This window comes from Anser anser (genome assembly GCF_964211835.1).
Source record: "Anser anser genome assembly, chromosome: 1".
Lineage (NCBI taxonomy): Eukaryota > Metazoa > Chordata > Aves > Anseriformes > Anatidae > Anser > Anser anser.
The window spans coordinates 164,467,455-164,486,436 of record NC_139720.1 but is presented as its reverse complement, the minus strand read 5'-3'; the positions used below and the strand labels follow the sequence as shown (position 1 = coordinate 164,486,436).

Here is an 18,982-nt window from a genome sequence, read left to right as displayed (position 1 = left end):
CAATTCATAATAGGAAACCCTCGTTATGAAAGGAAACTATATATAACTATAGATACATATGAACTAAAAGCGCATATACAGTATCACTGCCATTACTTCATCAATAACAATGACCGCTTTAAGCACCATTGACTTCACTTAAATCTAACATAACAAAGTGATACATGATTTTATATGACATTTTTTTTTCCACAATTATAATTCCAGAGAGAACAATGCCTAGGGTAACATTAGAGAAGCATAATGCCCTCACATCACAGAGAGTGGGGATTCACTGAGCAACATAAAGGGCTGTGGAACAAAGATAATAAAAAAAAAACAACATTAAAATAGACGAAGCAGCTACTACTTCAGGGACTGTAATATTTCAGCAATGCAATAGTTCCAATAGATAAAACTTCAGTGAAAAAAATGTAAAGACAAGATAAGAAATGTTTAAGTAAAGGAACAGAAAGTGAAAATAATATATATATATATATATATATATGTATTTGCACCCAGTAACTCTGGATTTATAATAGTTCCCAAAAGAGTAACCACCAATAACACAAGGATTTACAATAGTCATTTACTTTCCACTTTATTTCTGTACCTGAAATGATCCTCCGGTGTGTCTATAATGCTTTATAATGTTATGAGTGTTTTACTGTTTTCTATGTCCTGTCTGTTCTGTCTTCCTCTTCTTTTGTTTAATATTTCCACAGGAGAAATAGACAAGAGTCAATAGGTAATTCATAAACAGGAGTATATTTTTAATATATCAGTGAAAAAATTACTGCAAAATCTTCTCCATATCTACCTGTGACTACCAAAATCTACATGTGATGAAACAGATTTTTATGCATTCTGCAGATTGATCAATGAAGTATGATAGCTATATACAATGCACTTTTTTCTAGATCTCACTTCTAGGTATCAAACCAACCTTACTTTGACAGCACTTTAGAATGAGATTCAGGTACCTATATTCCACTCTGGCAATGGTCTTGGAAAGATATTTAAGCACCTAAGTTGCATTTACTTTTAAAATTCTTCTTACACACCATTTAATTTTCAAGTATTGAAAATAATTCTTTGACTCAGAAATAAAGCCTGTCTAAAATTGAATGAAGGTAATGCGTTTCTTCAAATGTTTATATTATGCTATATCATTCAATTTTTGAGAGACAAAGGGAATTTATTTACTTATTTATTATTTATTTATTTATTTTTAATAGCAATATTGAAGGCCTCAATTGCTAATAACAAGGAAATGTTCTATAACTGTGTAAACTAAATAGTGTGAGATCCTTTCTGGGAACATTCTAGAGTTCAGGAACTGGTAATATGCATAAGTCTTCGCATGAATTATTGAAATTATAATTTACTGACACTGGAATTCATCTTTTCTTTAAAGGATTATTGAATAAAATACAAGTTTTTCATTATCAGGCATGGAAGAATAAAGAACCTAAATTACAGCACAGATGAGCAAGGGCCTCTTTTCTTAACAGTATCATGAATAATTTTCCAATGTTGTAAAACACAATTTGATTCAAATAGTTTCAGTATGGTGTGTAGAAATGATTTGACATAACTGCACTACACTAAATTGAAATTAATTTTAGAAAATTTGAGAGCAGAAGGTCTGAATCCCCTAAGAACTTCTTGTGGAAAAAAAAAAAAAAATATATATATATATATATACACAAAGGGATCTTCAAAGTATTTTGAAAATGCAACTGAAAATAAATTGCAACAAAAAAGAATCTTCAGGTGCAGCTGTATAGAGTTCCTTACTCATTTATTCTGTTTTCCTTCTGCTCACACACATGGAAATCAAAAGTAAAACTATTGTTTGACAATAATCTCCACTAATAAAGTATCCATTTGGAAGCAGAAATAAGCAATCTTCATGGCACTTTAATCTGTGTACCATTTGCCTTGGCTTTTCCTGTTCCAGAAATGAAAACAAACAAACAAACAAAACACAACAACAACAACAAAACCACCAAAACAACAAAAAACAATGAACCAAAGCAAGCAAGCAACCAACCAACAACAACTACAAAAGTACTTATATAACATTCCTTGTCTGTTAATCACATATTTGTATTATAGAGAAGAACATTCAGAAGTATAAGCACAAGCTATGCCATTTTATTTCTCATCAAGTGCACAAAGTAAGCCATGAATGGTTTTGTTTCATTTATTAGAATAGATGCAGTTCCTGGGTACATCTATAAAATCTTGAATTTGACACCTGACCATCCATTCAATTTAACTGTAAGCTTACTCCCTGTTTTGGGGTAGAGTAATTAAAATAAATAGATAGATAGATAGATAGATAGATAGATAGATAGATAGATAGATAGATAGATAGATAAATCTGCTAATAGTTTTAAGAAAAATCTGCCCTAAATCTGATGTTTATTTGTTCACAGGACCCCAGGTCACAGAATCTCTCTTTATTCACTGGACAAAAGACAGGCATTTCCAGTGAACTACTGGGATACTCAGTTACTTTATTTACCCTTTGGAATGTTCTTTATTGGACCATTAACAAAAGGGAGAATTTAATACAAATCTTCATGTAACTTAAACATCCTTGTTAAGTGTTGTCCTGGTTCCAGTTAGGACAGAGTTAATTTTCCCTCCTAGTAGCTGGTAGGGTGCTATGTTTTGGATTAGGATGAGAAGAGCGCTGATAACATGCTGATGTTTTAATTGTTGCAGAGCAGTGTTTACACCAGGCCAAGGACTTTTCGGCTTCTCGCTCTGTCCTGCCAGCGAGCAGGCTGGGGGTGCAGCAGGAGCTGGGAGGGGACAGACCCAGGACAGCTGACCCAAACTGGCCAAAGGGGTATTCCATACCATCTGACGTCATGCTAAACAATATATAGGGGTGGCTGGCCGGGGTGGGGGGCCGGCTGCTCGGGGATAGGCTGGGCATCGGTCAGCGGGTGGTGAGCAATTGCATTGTGCATCACTTGTTTCTTACACATTATTATTATTAATACTATTATCATTATCACTATTATTATTATTGTTATTATTATATTCCTGTCTTAATAAACTGTCTTTATCTCAACTCACCGGCTTCACTTTCCCGTTTCTCTCCCCCATCCCAGAGAGGGAGGGGGGAGGGTGAGCGGACAGCTGCGTGTTGCTTAGCTGCCAGCCGGGTTAAACCACAATAAGTGTCAAAAAATCTATGGAATACATAGGAACCACAGTTCCTTCACTGAAAAGCTATCAATGTCCACTCACAGAAAACATGATATTCATGTGAAATCTCTTTTATCTTAATAATTGTATATGGTATTATATGGAAATGTTAAAGAATAAATTCATTTATTTAATCTTCCCTACACTTCTGAAAATATAGTTTTAAACGCTGTGAACTCCGTTGTTCAGAACGCAACATGTTCTGGTGTTTTAATGACCATACTGTAGTCAAGAAACAACGAGAAAGTGTTTCATTTGTAACTCACATGCAATGAACACAGAAAACATTTTCTAAGTTTCAGTTCATTTTCTTTTCTATCAAAGAAAGTTTATTTGTTTGCTTGCTTTTTAAAGTAAACCACACATTGCATATGGATTTCATTACAACGGTGTGCACTCTAATAATAAATAAGCACAAATAATACAATTGTTTAGCTAAAACTCATTTGCTTCTCCTAAAACTTGACAAACACTGTTGTTATGTATCATAGACCTTGCACTTAAGTATACAAACAGTTCCGCATACTGTGACTATCAGAATACACATTTAAGCAAATACTTTAATGCATATTTGAGCAAATACTTTAACACTGTTTTTAGGGAAAAAAAAAAAAGTTTGAAATGGTTATTTTATTTTATTGAAAGGTATCATTTATAATCATGAAAGAATATTCTGTGAAGGACAAATAGTCAACTGTAAAAGTGTATTTTTTTTTCAATAAGACAAAATGAAACAATATTTCTTGTGAATTATTAATGCAATATTTACATAACTATAGAATGGCTGAGATTAGAAGTAACCTCTGGAGGTCATCTAGTCCCACACCCTTGCTCAAGCAAGGATATCTAGACCCACTTGCCTAGAACCATGTGCAGATGGCTTTTGAAGACCTCCAAGAATGGAGATTGTACAACCTCTCTGGAAACTTTGCCAGAACTGGACCCAGTATTCCAGGTTTAACCTCACCAGTACTGGATGGCTTTTTTTTTGTTGTTGTTGGTAGTGGTTTTGTTTAATCTGATTTTGATGGATTTCTTCTTGTTTACTTTTTCTGTTGTTGTTTGTTTTAGGATCCTTTTCCTCTACACACATATATACATTTTTTTTTTTCTGATGCCTTAAATAGTCCTTGAGCATTTAATTTAGATATAATTTTATATCTGGGATAATCCTTGATAAGTATGCTGTATTGCTTTTCAATAACCTACTCATATTTCTCTTTAAAGGAATAAAGGATCATTGATATTGTTTATCTTCAACTCTTCATTTAATCTATTATGAACAGACATTCAGATGAGCTACTCACTCTTCCATGGCTTACAAAGATCCTTACAAAACACAAGATCTTAAGTTAGATATATGTATTTATATCACGTATTAAGAACAAGACAGAGTAAATTTGCCTTATATAAAGCCTGGTGTGCACCTAACACTTTTAGTATTATACACACTTCTGAACTTATCATTATGGTTTAACCCAACAAGCGGCTAAGCACAACACAACCATTTGTTCACTCCTTCCCCACACAGTGGGATGGGGGAGAGAATCAGAAAAAGAGTAACACTCATTTGTTGAGTAAGAATAGTCTAATAGGACAGCAAATAATAACAACGATAAAAATAACAAATAATGACAATAATAACAATAATAATAATAATAGAATTCACAAAATAAGTTATGCACAGTGCAATTGTTCACTGACCAATGCCTAAACAGCAGCTGTCCCTTCCCCCTGCCTACTCCCTCAGTTTTATTGGTCCTCATGATGTCATATGGTACATAATATCCTTTTGGTCACTTTTAGGTCAGCTGTCCTGACTGTGTCCCCTCCCAGATTCTTGCGCACCCCCAGCCTCCTCACTGGCAAGGTAGTATGAGATGTAAAGTCCTTGACTTAGTGTAAGCACTGCTCTGCACAAATACAACATCAGTGTATTATCAACATTATTTTAATCCTAAATGGAAAACACAGCACCATACCAGCTATTAAGAAGAAAATTAAGTTTATCCCAGCCAAAACCAGTACATTCTTTTCCAGAAGAAAACAAAAGACTTAGGGAAAATGGAAAGACAGTTAAAATAATCAAGAGGATGAAATAACAAAACAAACATACTGTGGCTCATAGACATACTATAAATGTTTATGATATTGCAGAGGTGATAGACAGCTAAATGAAGAACAATCTTTCATAAAAATATAAAAGCTCTATAAGCACTCCCTTATGTGTTTTCCTTGGTTTTTTTTTTTTTTTTTGGTACATTAATATCCTAGCAGGATACTCATTGGTTTACAGCTAAACCAATCATCTTAATGTCCCTTTATAGTCAAGGAAGAAAAATAAACATTCCTTAATTATAGGCAGAAATTTATCCTACATTGAAGGTTTTCTAAAACAGCTCATATTAATTATTTCCAAAAAGTGACTCTTTGTTTATAAAAACAGTTTATTATAATAGCCATAAACACTAACCATGTAAAAACTGCAAGACAAATCTCAATTTTGTTTTTTCACATAAAATTGATACCCAATGGTCCACAAATCACTTAATCATCTTACCTGTCATAGCTTCATTTCTTTTAAAATCCTACAGTTTTGATTTATTTGCTGCATCTTAACTTTTATAAATAATGTAAAATATAGCCTTTTAATGATTCTATGATTATCTTTTTAACTAGGCAACTGTACTGACCTTCTCTGCACCTGACTTTTCACCTCCTACAAATAGTTTCAGTCCAGCAAAGAGCACTATTTACGTGGACATGGTATTTACATCTCTGGCACTAAATGACAGAGAGACAGAAACCAAATCCTGTCTCCAAGTCTAAGTAGCACAGACTGGCATATATTCACACTATTTAGAAGTAACCCCTTAGTAAATTTGGACACAAATTTGTCCTAGAGAGTTCTATTTGGAACAGTTCAAAACAAAGGTGGGGAGTGAGAAAATCACATAGGGTTCCAGTGCTTCAGCTGCCTCTTTTGTTTAAGTATTTAACACCAGGACAGTTCTGTAGCAGAGTAGTGTTATTCCTTATATAATTGCTTCTACCACTTGTGAATAATTTGCAGCACATTCCATGTCCATTACTGGTTTTGGAGCACTCAGATATTATGTGAGAGAGCCCTCTGAGCAGTTTATCATATCCTATGAAAAATGCCTTATATTAAATGAATCTGTAAGGGTGTGTGGAAGGAGCTGTTTTCTTTAAGGGTACCCAGTCAAAGGAGACGTAAACCAGAACATGCAAAGACAAATGTGATTGACAAATTATAAGAATAAGCTTGGTCAGTGGCATTAGTTGGTGCCATATGTGCAGTGTGAAAATGTTTATTTTTTTTCAGCTGGGAGAAAAAGGAAAGGGAGGGGGACAAACACATAAGAGTCATAAAACCTGACCAATTAACATTAACAGAGACAAAAAGCAGAAACAAACCTGGTCAGTCATACCAATTGAGGGACTCTCAAGTACATGCAAGCAAACCAGGACTTTCCAACTGCTAAGAATGCAAACCTAGGGGTCCAGGACGTAGTAGGGGCTGGTGAGACCGTGCTAACTGATGAGACAATGTACAGGAGAAAGGGAAACTAGGAGCAACAAGGTGCTGGTGGTGTGAATAGACAGAAGTGGGTATAAGAGGGCCAGTTGCATGTAAAAAAAAAAGGTCTGGTCAGACTGCTTGTCTTTGATTCTTACACCCTGCACCAGATCACCACAGTTTGTCCTATCTTCTTATATCTTCTTATTAATCTCTCTGCATTTTCTTGCTCTATTCCAAGTGTATGTGTGCTGCAGCAACTAAGTGTCAGGTACTGATGAAACCTCTGTGTGTTTGAAGGGAAATTGGTGCCTGTTCCTGGAGTCAGGCCAGAGGTGTAGGTGCCCCTGGTGCCATCTACTGAAGCCAGTGAGATCTCAGAGTCAGCTACTAGAGAAGGTGTGGAATCTTCAGCCTTCAGACCCTGGGGAGCAGGAGCAGGATGTGCATCCAAACCAGCTGCTTGAGGTTGGGGCTGAGTGAGGTGAGTGAAGGCTCCATGCCAGCAGCCGTAGCATGGCCATGGGTTACAGCCCATATGCTTGGTGCTGGCTGCTAGGGGCAGCATCTGTGTCTGCCCCAGACTGGGTGTGCATAGGGTGTGTGTGTGCACATTTGCTGGCAAACCCCACACTGGAGAAGCGAGCAGGAAGGAGACCTGTGGGATGGGTGAGATGGGCTAGGCTGCAGGCAGGGTTTCCAGGAGGGCAGAGGGGCTGTGCCAGTACTGAGTGCAACCACAAGTGTGTATGTACTGGTGAGCCTGGAGGGGTGTGTGCATGCCTGCACCACAGAGCTGTTGTCTGTGCCAGCCTGGGACTGGGATGTTCATGATGTTGTGTGAGGCCTGTTGGGGGTGCTGCTGAAGGCAGCACCTGGTCTGTGGCAGTTTGTGGCAGTGTCCTGTGTGTCTGAGTGTCTCTGGGATAGGTCCCCAGCATCACTACTGGTTGAACCTGCAAATGGGAAAGTGGCAGCTGCATCTCTCAACATGATCAGAGACCTCAAGGCATCAGGCACTGGGCTCTAGCAGTCAGGTAGGAACAGTCCTGGGCTCAGGATGCTGGAAGAGACAGTCCCACTCTTAACTCCTCTTAACAGAATCAATTTCCAGAAGTGCATGTTTCTCATTCCAGAGCATAAAGAAAGCCTATGATGATTCAATTAGATTGGGATTACTGTTGTATGTCTAATATTAGAAGTAATTACTAATATTAGAAGTAAATAATTTGCCTTACATGGTCCCACAAAGCGGTCATTGTCTTTCCTAGTATTGGTATGTTTCTCAGTGTTATTCCATATTGGTCAAATGACAAGAGAAATAAGTAAAGATATCCAGTAAGACTATGAGGTATAATAAAAATACATATCGAAGCCAGAATTGTCCTCAACACATAGTTCTATCAGTATTTGTTCAAATCTTCTTCCAGTGCACGTAAGAAATGTTTCTCATCTCCTTTGCTTAGAAATAGATTCTGCCATTTATGATTTTGTTTGTTTTATAGCTACAGATATAAATCCCTGTGTTTTTTTTTTTTTTCTTGCTTGTTTGTATTTTTTTTTACTTTAAGTCTCATGAGAAAGACAATTTATATGTTGGAAGTTGGATTAGACACGCTTCTTGAGAAGCTGAGTACATCCAGTACTGTCAAGATGGAATAGGAAGCAAAGTGCAGACTGGGACAAAATAGTTAAGTAATTTCTGGATCCAGGGAATGTAAGTAAACCTAAAATGGAATTGCAGGCTATCAGCATGCTTAGAGAGAAGATCCTATGGCAGTTTGCGTTATTGAGTCAGTTGGTGTCATTCAGGATTGATGAATTTTTGCTATTCCCTGAAAATATTCTCAGCACCGTTAAAATGTAGACAGACAGAAATCTGAAGTGATTTCATACCAAACTTTCAGTCTATGGAGAAGTTAATATATTTGTCACCACATTCTCTCTATAAATTCATGTTTTCTCCCCTGAATTCTAGTGATTAGATTAATAGCTTTTAATAATAGCATAATCACAGGGTTATAATGACATCTGTAGCATGCAGGTTCTAGGGTTGCCCTGTCCCAAAAGAGGTTTTCTCACTATTTTAAGTCATCTGTTTTAAAATACAAGATAGCATTATACAGGCCTGGCCCTATTATTCAGTCCAAGAGATCTGAAAACATATAGAATGTTCAATATGACAGTGTTTTGTTCTTTTCCCAAATCAATATCTGCTACTCCCTCGAGAAAGAGTATGTGACAATGAACTATAGACAAAATGCTGAACATTTTGATTTTCTTGCTAACATTCTCTCCTTTATTTATTTTTGCTTCCCCTCTCCCTCTCTCTGTTTACTCTGCTCCCTAGTTTAGGCCTTCCTTGTGTTTAGATACATACTAACGCATTTATCTACTTCCAGTGTTTTCCCTGAAGTGCCCATTAAGCCAATGCATCTTAACTGTTTAAACAGCTACTGTAATCTAAAGTGGTCCCAATGGAAAATGAAACAAAACTAAGCATGCCATATGGATGAGATTTATTTAACCAAATATAGCTGTTTACAGGGATATATAAACTTGAGGTAGCCCAGACTCCCTTCAGTGATTCATCTCATGCCTATCCATGTCAGATTGAATCATGTCCCAAAAGTACCTATGAAAACAGTGGAAATCTAAACGTATGAAAGAGAAAAAAAAATGATAATAATATGAAATAAAAGTTTTGATGATCAAACATTAACTTCAACAATAATGATCACTCCCTGAAATAATTCTTACATTAAAGGATGGTTTTAATCTTAATAAAAGTTAATTTAAATAAATAAATAAATAAAATCTTAATGAGCTTAGTGGTTCCTTCATTAGAATCATGTGACCAGAGATGTGTGGTTAGACTTATATGAAATGTTTGACTTTCTCACAGATAGATATATGAATGAAAACTAACAAGAAATAGGTCCTGTATTCTGTTTCTGATTGCACAGTTAAACATTGCTGAAAACCTACTAATAAGATACTTGACAATATAAACTGCAGGAGCTTTAGTGACAGTTGTATATTAAAAAAAGTCAAATCAGTGACTGGAATAAGCATCTGGATGAAAACATTTATTTGTAATATATATTTATATTTATTATATATATTTATTATATTTATTTTTAATATATATTTAATACTGGGATAAGAATATTGACAAATAAAGAGCCCTAGGACTTATAGGAACATACCATATTTTATTATTTATTATTTATTTTCTCTTATTTATTTTCAAAAAGAAAAAAATACCTACCTTGCTCAGCAAGAAATTTGGATAAATTATTGACAAATTACTTGCTAAAACAAGTCTCTATCTCTTTTTTTTTTTTCTTTTATAAATTAAATTCTATATAAATAAATGACTGACCAGGCTTGTTTCTGTTTATTGTCTTTGTTAATGTTAATTGGTCAGGTTTTATGACTCTGTCTTAGAATCTTAGTGGACAAGCTGACCATAAGCCACTGAGGAGCCCCTCATGGCAAAGAAAACCAACAGCCTCCTTGACTTTGTTAGGAAGAACACTGACATCAGTTAAAGAGGGATGAACATTGTTGAAGTCACATCTGCAGTGCTTCATTGAGTTCTGGGCTCCTCAGTACAACAGAGATGTGAATTTATTAGAGTGAGTCCATCTAAGGGCTGTGAAGATGATGAAAGGATTGGAGCACCTTTCTTATGAAGAAAAAGAGAGCTTGAACTGTTCAGTCAAGAGCAGAGAAGGCTCAGGGGGATGTCATCAATATATAAATATCTGATGGGAGATAGTGAAGATGAAGGAGCCAGATTCTTCTCAGTAGTATCCACTGACAGGAAAAGAGGCAATGGACACAAATTAAAGAATACGAAATTCCATCTGAGTAAGAGCAAGAGTACTGTAAGAGTGATCAAACAGTGGAAGACATTGTTCAGACGTTGTGGAGTCTCCATTTGTGGAAATATTCAAAACCCAACTAGATACAGTCCTGGGTAACCTGCTGTAGCTGACCCTGCTTTGGTAGGGAGGTTAGACTATATGTTTTAGTAGTTCCTTTCCAACTCTTAATACTGTGATACTGTGAAATAGAATTGTCAAATTTGTCAAAACTTCCTTCAAAAGGAAATATTGTTCCCTAGGGTTCGGTGATGGGTTTGTTAACTAGAAATTGACTCAAAGGGTGTTTTTGTTTGTTTGTTCGTTTCTGAAATTTAAATTACACTTTTTCTAAAATGACTTATTGTCACCAACAACCTGAAGGGAGTGGAATATGGGTACTGTTCACTTAAAATCTGGATAAAGAGACTGAGAAATCAAAAGCACACAGTGTTATTTTGAAGTATTTATTATTATTATTATTATTATTAATTCATTAAAACTGTTGTAATTTCAGGATTCTGAGCTCAGTTCTAAAAATCTTTAGATATAGATCTTTAGATACTGAAGAATTGGATGGTGACAATTTTGAGTCCATAGATCATGGAATCATGGAGTCATAGAATAATCTGAGTTGGAAGGCACCCACAAGGATCATCAGTTCCAACTGATCAGTTCAAAAGGTAATACTTGAAAAGTGTGTTTACTGAAAGTGAAAATATGTGCAGTTATTTCATTTAAACAGAAGGAGTATTGTACTTAATTATTATTAATAATAATCTACATACTGCCATTCAGTTATTTATTTGGAAGTGCACTTTGTATACTAGTATATTTGATCATTGGAAACTCTATGAACTTTAGCATCATGAAGGTCAATGTATTTGCGATGATAAAGTGTAAAGTAACACAATACCCCTTAATACAGAACAAAAAAAGACAATACGGTCACTTGAGAGGAAAATTTCACTTGGAGTCAGAAGGCAATATCAAGTAGCAGAGATATGTTAGCATTTTAAGAGTCTGTGACCCAAGGAACTTAAAGCAGGAGAGACATAGGTTTTATGACTATTTGAGGACATATCCCTAATTAAGAGCCATAAAAAATGTGCTGTAGGAATTCAATAGTTCTGTAGTGATCAGCTCTTCTAATATTAAATGACATGCTGAAAAGTTAATGGTTTTCCATTAGTTGAAATAATGCTCTTAAAACAGTTTAATGGCTAGAGCAGAATGTTTTAAATTAGGTAATCTATGTTCTCATCACTGTTCTGGCACTTCCTTTGGTAAGGTTAAAAAGTCAACATCTCCCTTATACTCCAACATTTTCCAAAATTATAAGTCAGATACGATATCAGTTTCTAGACTCACTGTGATGTTGACCTCTAACTTAATAAGCATGATCTCATTCAGAGTTCTTTCATATGTTTCTTTCTTAGAGTAGAACTCCCATTCTCTTGGTGGCTTGAATTGCAATTCTTGTTTTAAACTGAAGTAACCCTGTGTTATTAGGGTCACTTAGAACCTGTTCTGGTGATTTCAAACTATTAAAGAACTTCCATGCAAAGCAATAAAAGACACTTACAACATCTCTAAACGTTACAAATGATTAAGACCATTTTCGCCACAAGAGGCTGTGTTGTCCAAAATCCTTTTATTTATGGATTATGATAAATGTACATTTATTACACTGCCTCCTCTCCCAACCTTTTACACTGTGTGTTCCTTTAGTTTATCCAAAGTGCTTGTCTCAGCTTCACAGAAATATTCCCTGATTTTACTATTCTGAGATTTGCTTTAATTTATTAGGAAATTCATATTTATCTGGCCATGGAAATGTAACATTCTCAACAAGGCTACTATTTTTTGTTTGTTTGTTTGTTCATTCATTTTTGTTTGTTTGTTTGTTTCAGGAATTCTGTTATATGTTTTATTAATCCAGAAGACAATCAAACAGTGAACAGCACAGAAAAACTCATTCTTCACGTTGCTTGAACCTGGTATTCTTTACTATATAATTGTGGTCATGAATAGTTAATAGTATACTGAAAAGACACTGGAAATATGAATTACTGGCTTTGTGTCATCTTGTTAGACAAATTGGTCTGTTATTCTATAGACATACTGTTGTGTACTCTTACTCATTATGTGTTTGCACAATTCAATAGCAATAACCTCTGATAACCTCATGTGTTATTATAAGTAATGTTGATAGACTCATTATTAGCTGCTTTTGAAGTTTACTCTGTATAAGTAAAATAAGAAATGATAAATACTCTGTACCGGGTCTGGCTGGAATAGGGTTAATTTTCTTCATAGAAGTCTGTAAGGTGCTGTGTTTTATATTTGTGACTAAACAGTATCAATAACACACCAATGTTTTGCCTGTTACTGAGCAGTGCTTGCACAGCATCAAGGTTTTCTCTGTTTTTTTTTTTTTGTTTGTTTGTTTGTTTTTTCCCCTCACTCTGGTTCCTCCACCTTATTAGTGATTAAGCTGGGTGTAGACCAGAAACTGGGAGGGGACACAGTAGTGACAGCCCAAATTGACCCAGGTTATATTCCATAGTGTATAGGATGTACAATACTATATGAACAGACTGTGCTCAGCAACAAAAGCTCAGGCAAAAGAAGAGGCATTAATAATAATATTTGTTTTTCTATTACACATGCTGAGGCTCTGCTTTCCAGGATATGGATGGACATCTGACTGCTGATAGGAAGTAGTCAATGAATTTGTTACCTTATTTTCTTTGCTTGCACAGCTTTTGTTTCACCTATTAAACCATCTTTATCTCAATGAATGAGTTTTCCTGCCCTTCTTCTATTTTTTTTATTTTTTTTTCTCCATGTTCCATGGGAGAGTGAGTAAACAAACTAACTGTTGGCCAGTTTTAACCTAGCACATACTCATATAGTTTATACAATTTGACTTTTATTTTGCTTCTCTAGAATGAATACATTCCAGGTCAATTTGGGCTCCACTTGAAATATTTATATACATTTATGAAAAACATGATGAAATATCTTTGAATTTGTAGTAAGTTCCATAAATTGCTACATTCAAGCTAAAAAAATAATTAAATAGTAGACACGTAAAAACACACACACAAAATGCTTCAAACTATCAAACTATCTTCACATACAAGTGAATGTCTATACAGAGAAAAAAAAAAAAAGGAAAGAAGAAAAATAAATGCCACTGCCAACAACAAAGCACCAACAAAAAACACAACCCCTGTTTCCTGGTTTGCTGGGAGGACAGCTTTTGAAGATAACAGTCCACAAAATCCATGTTTTTTTTTTAACTTCTGAATTCCAATTGCCTCTACAGATTTTATCATATGTTATTTTAACATAGTAAGTGGTTGCATTTCTGGTCAATCATCTTGGATGCGATACAGTAACCAAGCAGACATTCCTGAAGCCATATTTCACCTATCTGCTCTAATAATTTTGGGTTTATTTGAACGTAAACTCTGAAAGATAACTGTCTCTCTCACACTTCCTGTACTGGGTTTATGTGACAAGGGCATGGTGGCAAGGGACTGCAGGGGTGGCCTCTATAAGAAGAGCCCAGAAGCTGTTCCATGTCAGATAAGAGCTGTCTCCAACCACCTCAAAAAAGGATCCGCTGCTGCCCAGAGCTGAGCCAATGAGCTACGGTGGTTGTGCCTCTGGGAAACCAGACTTAAGAAAGGGAAAACAGACAAACAAACAAACAAACAAAAAAACTGCTGTGTAATAGTGGCTGGGAGAGAGAAGACTGGGAAACAGCCATGCAGGCACCAAGGTCAGTGAAGAAGGAGGAGAAGGTGCTCCAGCTGCTGGAGCTGAAATTTCCCTGCAGCCTGCAGAGAGGCCCATGGTGGAGCAGCCTGTCCCCCTGCAGCCCATGGTGTACCATGGTGGAGCAGATTTCCACACCACAGGCCATGGAGGAGCTGGATGTGGCCTGGAGAAGGCTGCTTCCTACGGAGAGCCCCCTGCAGGAGCAGGCCCTGTGCTGGACCTGTAGCCAGTGGAGAGGAGCCCACATAGGAGCAGGTCATCTGGCAGGAGCTGCTGCCCATGTGTGGTGGTTTTACCGTGCTAGGCAGCTGAACACCACAACAGCTCTGTCACTCCCCCTCCTTAGATGAGGAGGGGAAGAAGTAAAGGAAAAAAAACAACTCATGGGTTGAGATAAGGATAATTTAATTAAAGGAAAAAAAATATTAAGGAAAGATTATTATTAGTTAAACAATTTAACTAAAGGGAAAAATGGAAAAGGGGAAAAGGGAGGGGGAAGGGAAAAGAACAAACAAAACAAAACAAGCAAAGGCTATGTGGAAGTGCAGAAGAAAAAAAAAATTGCTTTCTACTTCCCACAAATGAGCAATGCTTGACCACGCCCTTGAAGCAGGGCCTCAACTCATGTAGCCGGTGTTCGGGAGGACAGATGTTTTTGCAACGAGAGCCCACCCCTCTCCTCTTCTTCTTTTTTCCACCTTTTATTACTGAGTGTGACATCATATGGTATGGAATATCCCTTTGGTTGGTTTAGGTCAGCTGCCCTGGTGATGTTTCTTTTCTCACATTTTTGCCCACCCCCTAGAATGGTTAAAGAGAGTCCTGATGCTGTGCCAGCACTGCTCAGCAGCAGACACAACACTGGTGTGATACTACTGCTGTTCTAGATACAAGTGCAGAGCACAGCACTGTATGGGCTGCTGCAGGGAAAGTTAACATCCCAGCCAGACCCAGTACACCATGGGGGACCCATGTTGGAGCAGTTTGCTCGTACCCATATTTGGAGCAGTTCTTAAAGAGCTGCTGCCTCTGGGAATCCCATGTGGGATGAGTTTGGGAAGGACGGCATCCTGTGGGAGGAACACCATTTTTGGAGCAGGGGAAGAGAGTGACCATGAAGAAGTGGTGGAAATAGTTACATATTGACCACAGACCTCATTCCCCATACCCCTGCACCACTCATGGGGAGGATGTAGAAGAGGGTGGGTGAGGGGAAGGTGTTTTTTGTTTGCTTTCAGTTTCTCACTGTTCTAGTCTGCTAGTGATAGGCAATAAACTGTATTAATCTCCCTATGCTGAATCTGTTTTGTCAGTGACAATAATTGTTGAGTGATCTCTGTGTCCTTATCTCAACCCTTGAGCCCTTTCCATTGTATTTTCTCTCTTTTCCTTTGAGGAGGGGGAGTGAGAGACTGGTTGTGGCAGAGCTCAGCTGCCCAGCTGGGTAAAATCACCACACCTCATTATTTTTATTTTAGCTTCCTTACAAGCCTGCTGTCAGTGGACTTTCTATTTATGTTTTGCTGTAGTGCAAATAGTCTGTTGCTTATCAAGAGGATAAAATACCTGTCCAGTTAGAAGATGACTTTTGCACAGAACTTCATATTTTATATTACTTTATTGCAATATATTTTTGCAGTGGTGTGTTATTTTATTTGCTTGTTTTTGTTTTAATTTTGTTTTGTTTTGTTTTGTACTTTTTTTTTTTTTTTATAAATAACTTGAGCTTAACAGATGCTATACCATCTTTGTTTTAGGAGGAGGATGGGCTATCTTAGCTGTATTCTCTGTTTCATTTTTCAAGACAGGTTTTGAACTTCTCTTTTTCAGCGAATTGTCTCTGGTTTATATTATATACCTCTTAAAAAAGAAATTGACAAGCAAAAAAGATACAACCAAGAAAAAAACAAACAAACAAAAACAAAGCAAAAACTGTGATTTGGACACTTCTAAGGAATTAAATCTCTCTCTCTCTCTCTTTTTTTTAATTATTTTTTGTATTGTTTATTTTCCATCTAAGATCTATCTGCCTCCAGACTTAGGCAGACATTGAGAGTTACCTGCTTGTTGTGGTTTAGCCCCCGCAGGCAGCTAAGTGCCACGCAGTTGCTTGCTCACTCTTCCTAGGTGGGATGGAGGAGAGAACCAGGAAAGTAAAAGTACAAGAACTCTTGGATTGAGTTAAAGACAGTTTATTAGGTAAAGCAAAAGCTGTGTGTATGAGCAAAGCAAAACAAGGAATTCATTCCTACTAGTAGGATAAACAACATAAAAATCTATACTATTTTTTAAGTTTTTATTCATGAAATAGTTTTCAGTTAAACTGGAACTTCATGAGGTATGATTGCTATTTACAATTCCTAAGTCAAATATTTATATTATATTACTTTTTTCTTATAGCTGGGATTTTGATATGCTAACATTTACTTTTGTTGTTGTTTTGTTGTTGTTGGTGGTGTTTTTTTTCTTTTTAATTCTTCATAGGTTTTCTGTATAACTGTCTACATATGCTTTATTTTACAGCTTTTTATAACTTTTACTTAAATGTTATTGCTTATTGCTTTTTTTTTTTTTTTTTTTCCTTTTTACAGTGGTTACCAGGTATACACATTTATTCTTCCTGTTTCAGCTCAGGCTTCCCAATTTATTTTGAACCTCCAGCTGTGTTTACATTTCCTAGCCCTATTATTTATCATTGATTCACTGTCTGCTTCCATTCATGAATATGTGGCTATCACAAGAACCAGTATCTCACAGTGTGACATCTGTCTTCTGTACATATTTTAGATACAGATGTTTATATTTAGTCTATAGACTACTTCACATCTGCTAACTTGAACATGTTGTGTCTCCTGTTAGTGATAAATGCGGTCTGTATTATACATAGCTCTCAAGCATCTACTTATTTTTTGCTTTTTCTGTTTGCTTTCGGTGACTACCTTAGATTCATGGACCCCCGTTATTCACTTCTGTCTTGATGTTACAGTGATGTTTGGTTAACTGCTTATCCAATATTTTAGCTGGATGAAAAAAAGACTAGTTTACGCAGGATGTGGTTTTTTTTTTTTTTCCTTTTTTTCTTTTTTTTTTCCCCTGTGGTGTTTTTCACAGTCTTAACAATATGAAAAACCTTGCAACGTCTATGGGTATGTCTAGCTGGCAGAAGTTTGTTTTGTAATAGAAAATGGGCTGTTTGAAGTTGTGTGCACTTAGTATTTACTATTACCTAGAATGATCTTTTGCCTCTAGGCAAAAATATGCAGTGACTAATATCCACACTGTTAAAGAATTATTCTCTTTTAGCTGATTGGCTACAACCACCCTCTATAACACTTGATTCTGTTTCTTTTCTGGACTGCATGTGATAGTTTTCTGGTCTTCAGAAATGTTTCTGTGTGTTTCTTTTATTTTAAAGTTATGAAAATAAAGTAGCAATTGTCCTATAGTCCATCATGTGCTGTTTTTATTGAAAACATTTTATTACATGTGTATGGAAAAATTAATAAATTAATAAAAAATATTTTAACTGATAATCAACTGAAACACTGGAAAATAGTCCCAAGTCCTAATCAGCATGTAGTTTATTACCCAGTAAAGTCACACCTTGTTTTAGAAAAGTAGCATTGACTAGGTGTCAGACAACAAAATGACAGCATTATATCAGCTGACAAAACAAATGGAACACAGATTTCAAATAGTTTTTTTTTTTTTAAAAAAAAAAAAAAAAAAGTAGACTCAAATCCAAGACCTCAGGCTGCTCATTCAATCTACATTATTTAATTGTACAAAGCACAATAGGAAATGACAAGTGATCTACTTAATAATCCTGTGCATAGAATCCTATAGAGAGAATTAGAACAACAGGAGAAGTAAGAAAATGATGAAGTAATTCAGAAGCTCCTATTATGAGAACAAAAGAATTATTAGAATGAAACTGCTACAATATGCACTAAATATTGTTTAGTCTGAACAACTTTTTTTTTGTTACAGGGTATTTACTTTTGGAACAGGTCACTATTTATATAACCTGGTTGCTCAGCCAAATTAAAAAGGGAAATCATTAACAACATAATCTATGGTTTACAGTTAGTTCTTATAAAGTAATATGCAGCTCTGTGTGACAATTATTATATGTGTTTAAGAATATATTGAAGTATTCAAAGAAGCTACTCAGGACTTGTCAATTATTGTGTTTCTAGATTTCCCTCAATCATCTGTCATTTTCATCAATGTTTATTAAACAATGCATAATAACATTTTTAAGGTCATGGTATAACTTTAAAGACCCACTAGTATCACAAGGAAACTTTTATGCAGTTTGCATGGAATAGACAATGTACATGAAAAGACAAAGAGTACTGCTGATGAATTCCTGCATAAAATAGGAAAAAGTATAAAAAGCTGAAGAATAATTTAGTATTTAAATTTCAATTTAAAAATTTCAGTGATATGAGTTTCTCCATAAATCTTGGATAAATGGGATCTTGCTGCTTGTATAGTAGTAAGAAAAAGACGGAGAGCATTGTTGAAAATAAATAAATGGATAAATAAAATTGGACTTTCTTTCTGGAAC

At 35.8% G+C, this 18,982-nt stretch overlaps 1 long non-coding RNA gene across 1 annotated transcript; it reads left to right on the top strand.

The window, feature by feature from the left end:
- Positions 1–2,912: 2,912 nt before the first annotated feature.
- On the top strand, positions 2,913–17,889 carry LOC310886064. The gene is made up of 4 exons (XR_014575097.1): positions 2,913–2,945; positions 5,014–5,077; positions 11,135–11,300; positions 12,531–17,889. It is a non-coding gene; the product is annotated as an uncharacterized lncRNA (long non-coding RNA).
- Positions 17,890–18,982: the final 1,093 nt, after the last annotated feature.